The sequence below is a fragment of the Erithacus rubecula genome (assembly GCF_903797595.1).
Source record: "Erithacus rubecula genome assembly, chromosome: 13".
In the NCBI taxonomy this organism is placed as follows: Eukaryota; Metazoa; Chordata; class Aves; order Passeriformes; family Muscicapidae; genus Erithacus; species Erithacus rubecula.
The window spans coordinates 1,988,643-1,994,687 of record NC_136665.1 but is presented as its reverse complement, the minus strand read 5'-3'; the positions used below and the strand labels follow the sequence as shown (position 1 = coordinate 1,994,687).

Below are 6,045 nucleotides of genomic sequence, written 5' to 3'. Positions count from 1 at the left end.
CCACTGAGGACTCCATGCAGTGCCCAGTTGCCTCAAGCACATGGGGAATCCAGCACACCATGAAAGTCTTCTGATCTGTGCTCCCATCTAGACTGGGATCAAGTCATGGATTGACTGGAAGTCCTAGCCAGTCACAATGTGAAGATCGTGGTGCATGCTGAAGGCAACTTCTAAATGTGCCTTTCATGACAGAATAATCCCTCATTATTAGCCCTGCTCAGGTGCAGCGGGCAGAGGCAGAGCAAGGTGGGGAGGAGAAAGAGCGAGGACCAGATTGCTCTTGAAAGGCAGAGGCGCTCTGGGGCTGCTTCTAGCCAGGGACCCTGCCCAGAACCATCCCCTCTTTCTCCTCCCCGCCTTGCTCTGCCTCTGCCCGCTGCTCCTGGGGCTGCTCTTGGCCACGCAGCCTCAGTGGGAGCCAGCACTGGCTGTAAGCAGTGAGGAGTGCAGTTCCACTGCAGCTCCTGCACACAACAGCATCTCATGACTGATGGAATTTTCTGACTGTTAAAATGCCATGTTTTGCTTCCTTTAGCTTCTTTTTCCCCTCAGGTGCAGGTCTATCCCCAGTTTTGCATCTTCAGCTTTTATTGCAAAATGCTTGTGGACACTGCTGAAGGCTGTTGGTTTTCTCATCTCCAGCTCAGATCTTTCCCAGGCTGAATTTTCTCAAAGTTAAACAAGAGAAAGAAGTATGAATAACACAGATTAACACCTAGTGTTTATCACAGAATAGTGTGTGTGTGTCTTGTGATATTTTGCAGAAAGCATCTTTTCAAAGAGGTGTTGCCTTCTTAGACCAATAAACCTTTTCTATTGTGCATGGCACAATCCATCCTATGGAAGTGTGGTGGCCTTTCAATAAACCTGCCTTGAAGAAGTTTTGTGTGTGTTACTGGATCATTCGCTCTTCCTAATCAGACAGCAATAAATGCTTATTTACACGTGATTGTTTAAAGTCCTCATCCAGCAAAAAAACCCAAACTTCTAACATCGTGCTACCAAAGTTGCCAGTAATTTTTATCAGCATGTTCAGAGTGGGCCAGGACTTGGCCAGTTTGAAGACTCTCAGCTAAAAAAAATAAAAAAGAAACACACCAAAAAAACCCACGAAAAACCACCAACACCCCCCCCCCCCCAAAAAAACAAACCAAAACAAAACAACCCCCCCCCAAAAATACCAATAAAACCCACATTAAAAAAACCCCAAACAAAAATACCACACAAAAAACCCCAACAAAACAGACAGATCTCAAACAAAGAAGAAAATAAAGCAGAACTTCCTAAGCAACAATCATTTTGTATTTTAAAGAAAGGTAAATTCATGCTTCTGCTACTGAGGTTAGAGGGAGTAGAAAATGCTTAGCCTTTCTGGAATGTTGGTCATTTTCTACTTAGTTATTTTCCAGAATGCTTCATCGTTCTGGAAAGTTGGGTATTTTGTACTTAGTTATTCCCCAGAAAGCTTAAATTTGCTGGAAATTTGGGCTTGAGTATTTTGTATTTAGTTATACCTAAGAATGCTTAACCTTGTGGGAAATTTGGGTTTTTTGTACTTTGTTATTCCCCACACGCTTATCCCCCTTCCCAAAGGAAAAGTCTCCCTTCCCTGCCCAAATGCAAGCTGCTGCTACTCAGATCTCGAAAGAGCTTCCATGAAGAAGGAAGATCCCATAAAAATTGGCTCCACTCAATCTCTGTCCTGCCCAAACCCAGAAAAAAGCGAGTCCTATGTAAATGGGAAAAATTCCTTATGCGAGAAGAACAGCTGGAATGGTCAGGGGAGGGACAGGCTGGGAACTGGGGAAAGGTTTTTCTCCAGGTTAGGCACTGAACATGCTCCCAATGAATGGGAACAAGCCCAGGGCTGCCAGAGCTCAAAGAATATTTGGACAATGGGAACAGGGTGGGATTTTCAGGTGTCTGTGCAAGGTCAGGAGCTGAACTGAATGTCCCTTGGGGATCCCCTCCAACTCAATTCTCTGATTGTAAGCTTTATAGTAGTTCCATCACAAACACACAGGAAAATAACTGGAATACGGAATATTGGTTTATTGGAATATTGGTTTATTGGAATATTGGAATATTGGAATACTGGAAAATTTGAATATGGAATATTGGAAGTAGAAATTTTGGAATATTGGAATATTTGCATTTATAATATTGGAATATTGGAATGTGGAATATTGGAGCAATGGAATATGAAATATTGGATTAATAGAATACTGGAATGTGGGATATTGGAATATTGGAATATGGCAATATTGGAATATTGGAATATGTACTATATGAGTATTGGAATATGGAATATTGGAATATGGCAATATTGGAATATTGAAATATGCAATATTGGAGTATTGGAATGTGGAATATTGGAGTACTGGAATCTGGGAAGATCTGTATATTAGATTATGGAATACAGGAATATTGGAATATGGAACATTGGGATATTGAAATATGGGAATAAGCAAATATTAAAATATTGGAATATGGAATCTTGGAGTATTGGAATATTGGAATATAGAGTATGGGAGTGTTGGAATATTAGAATATTGGGATATAGAATATTCCAATATTGAATTATTGGAATGTGGAATTTTTGAAATACTGGAATATGGGAATAATGGAAAGTAGAATATTGGAATATTGGTCAATGGGGATATTGGAATATTGGAATATGGAAATATGAATTATTAGAATCTGGAATGTTGGAAATATTGGAATATAGGAATATGGAGTATTCCAATATGGGAAGACTGGAATATGGAATATTGGAATATGGGAATATTGAATGTTAGAATATTGGAATGTGGAATATTGGAGAAGGGAATAGTGGAATATTGGAATATTAGAATGTGGAATATTGGAACATTAAAATATGGGATAATCGGTGTATTGGTAGATGGAATATACCAATATTGGAATATGGGAATACGGGAATGTGGGACTATCACAATATGGGAATATGGAATATTGCAATATGGATATATGGAGTATTGGAATGTGGATAATTGGAATACAGACAATTCCATTATTGCTTTATTTAAATTTGGATTATTGGAATATTGGAATATTGAATATTGGAATATGGGAATATTGGAATAATAGGATATTGGAATATTGGATATTCCAATATTGGAATAATGCAAAATGGAGTATTGGAATAGTGGAATATGGAATATTGGAATATACAACATTAGAATATTGAATGCTGGAATATTGCAGTATTGGAATATCTAACGTGGAATATTGAAAAATTTGAATATGGGACTAATGCAATATAGGAATATTGGAATATTGAATATTCCAATATTGGAATATAGAATATAAGAATATGGAATATTAGAAAATTGCAATATTGGAATATGGAATATTGCACTATTTGAATATGGTATTTTGGAATGTTGGAATATGGAATATTACTGTATTGGAATATTACAATATTGGAATTTTGGAATATTGGAATATTATTGGAATATAATATTGGAATATAATATTGAAATATTATAATATTGGAATGTGGAATATTGCAATATGGAATATTGTAATATTGAAATGTGGGAATAATGGAATATTGAAACATTGGAACACAGAATATTGGAATATTGGATTACTAGTATATGGATTATTGGAAGTATTGTAATGAATTTAAAGTGGAATATTGGACTATTGGAAAATTGGAATACTAGAATACTGGAATCTTGAATATTCGAATATTGGAATATGGGAATGCTGGAATATGGAAATATTAGGATGTGGAATATTGAAATATTGATATATGGGAATATTGGAGAAATTGAAGATAGGAATATGGAATATTAGAATATTGGAATATTGGAATGCGGAACATTGGAATTTGAAACATTCCGATGTTGGAGGACTGGAATGTGGAATATTGAAATATTCGAATATTGGAATATGGAATATTGAAATATTGGAATGTGGAATATTGAAATATTGGAATATGGGAATAATGGAATATTGAAATACTGGAATATGGAATATTTGAATATTAGATTATGAGAATATTGAAATCTTGAAATCTTGAAATATGGAATTTTGAATTATTGGAATGTGGAATATTGAAATATTGGAATATGGCAATATTGGAATATTTTATGCGGAATATCAAAAAATTGAAATATGGAATATTAGAATATTGGAATAGTGAATATTAGAAATACTGGAAAAATGGAATATTGGAGTATTGGAATATTAGAGTATTGATATATTTGAATTATGTAATATGGAATATCAGAATATTGAAATGTGGAAAATTGGAATATTGCCATGTTAAATATTGGAATATGGAAATAGTGGAATATTGGAATATGGAATATGGAATATGGAATACTCCAATATGGAAATATTGGAATGTGGAGTATCGGAATCTTGGAACCTTGGAACCTTGAAATATGGAATATTGGAATACTGGAATATTGGAATATTGCGCTGTGGAAATATTGGAATATTGGAATGTGGGGTATTGGAATCTGGGAGCCTTGGAACCTTGGAATATGGAATATTGGACTACTGAAATATTGGGATGTGGAATATTGCAATATGGGAATATGGAATATAGGATTGTGGAATATTGGAATATTGGAATATGGGAATGCTGAAATATTGAAATATTGGAATGTGGAATATTGAAATATTGATATATAGGAATACTGGAAAAAATGAACATATGAATATGGAATATTAGAATGTTGAATATTGGAATATTGGAATATTGGAATTTGAAATATTCCGATACTGGAATACTGGAATATGGAATGTGGGAATATGTGAATATCGGAATATGGAATATTGAAATATTGGAATATTGGAATACTGGAATATTTGAATATAGGGATATAGGAATATGAGAATTATAGAATATTAGATTATGAGAATATTTGAATATGGAAAGGGGAATATTGGAATATTGGAATACTGTAGTATTGGAATATTGGAATATGGCATATTGGAATACTGTAGTATTGGAATATTGGAATGTGGAATATTGGAATGTGGGACTATTGGAATATTGAATATTGGAATGTGAAATATAATAATTTGGACTATTGGAATATTAGAATATTGGAATGTGGAAAATTTGAATACTGCCATTTCGAATATTGGACTATGGGAATACTGGAATATGGAGAATTGCAATATTGGAATGTTGGAATACTGAAATTTTGGAATGTGGTATATTGGAATATTTGTATATGGGAATGTTGGAATCAATGAATATAAGAATATTGAATATCAGAATGTGGAATATTGAAATATGTTTATATGAATATGGAATATAGGAATATAGGAATATTCGAATATTTGAATTTGGAATATGGGAATATAGGAATGTGGAAAATTCTAATATTGGAATATTTGAAAATGGAATATTCCAATATTAGAATATTGGAAAATTAGAATATTTGGATATTGAATATGGGAATATTGGAATTTGATAACATGGAATATTAGAATGTGGAATATAGGAATATTGGTATATTAGAATATGGAATATTGGAATATTGGAATCTTGAAATCTTTAAATATGGAATATTAGAATGTGGACTATTGGAATATTTAATATACCTATATTGGAATACTGGAATATGGCATATTGGAATATTGAAAGTATTGTAATTAATAGATTTTGGAATACTGGAACATTAGAAAATGGGAATATTGGAATATTGGAATATTGGCATATTGGAATATTGGCATATTGGAGTATTGGAATACTGGAAAATTGGAATATTGAAATTTTTGATTATATGAATACTGGAATATTCCAATCTTGAAATATTGTAATGTGGAACACTTTAATATTGGATTATCGGAATAATGAAATATTGAAATATTGGAATTTGGAATCTTGGAATGTTGGAATATTAGAATATGGAATATGGAATATTGGAATCTTGGAATCTTGGAATCTTGAAAAATTGGAATATTGCAATATTGGAATGTGGAATATTGGAATATCTAATATTCCTATATTGGAATACTGGAACATGGAATATTGGAATATTGAAAGTATTAGAATTT

General features: G+C 33.3%; 3 protein-coding genes and 2 long non-coding RNA genes across 5 annotated transcripts in view; 3 read left to right on the top strand and 2 right to left on the bottom strand.

The window, feature by feature from the left end:
- LOC306807319 (uncharacterized protein) overlaps positions 1 to 6,045 on the top strand; it is a 180,597-nt gene that overhangs the window by 13,750 nt on the left and 160,802 nt on the right. The gene's annotated exons all lie outside the window — the stretch shown is intronic.
- LOC306807336 overlaps positions 1 to 6,045 on the bottom strand; it is a 186,822-nt gene that overhangs the window by 33,387 nt on the left and 147,390 nt on the right. The gene's annotated exons all lie outside the window — the stretch shown is intronic.
- Positions 1 to 6,045, top strand: part of LOC306807333 (EF-hand and coiled-coil domain-containing protein 1-like) — a 43,392-nt gene that overhangs the window by 4,317 nt on the left and 33,030 nt on the right.
- Positions 1 to 6,045, top strand: part of LOC306807345 — a 31,367-nt gene that overhangs the window by 2,423 nt on the left and 22,899 nt on the right. The gene's annotated exons all lie outside the window — the stretch shown is intronic.
- Positions 1 to 6,045, bottom strand: part of LOC306807327 (EF-hand and coiled-coil domain-containing protein 1-like) — a 56,317-nt gene that overhangs the window by 33,947 nt on the left and 16,325 nt on the right.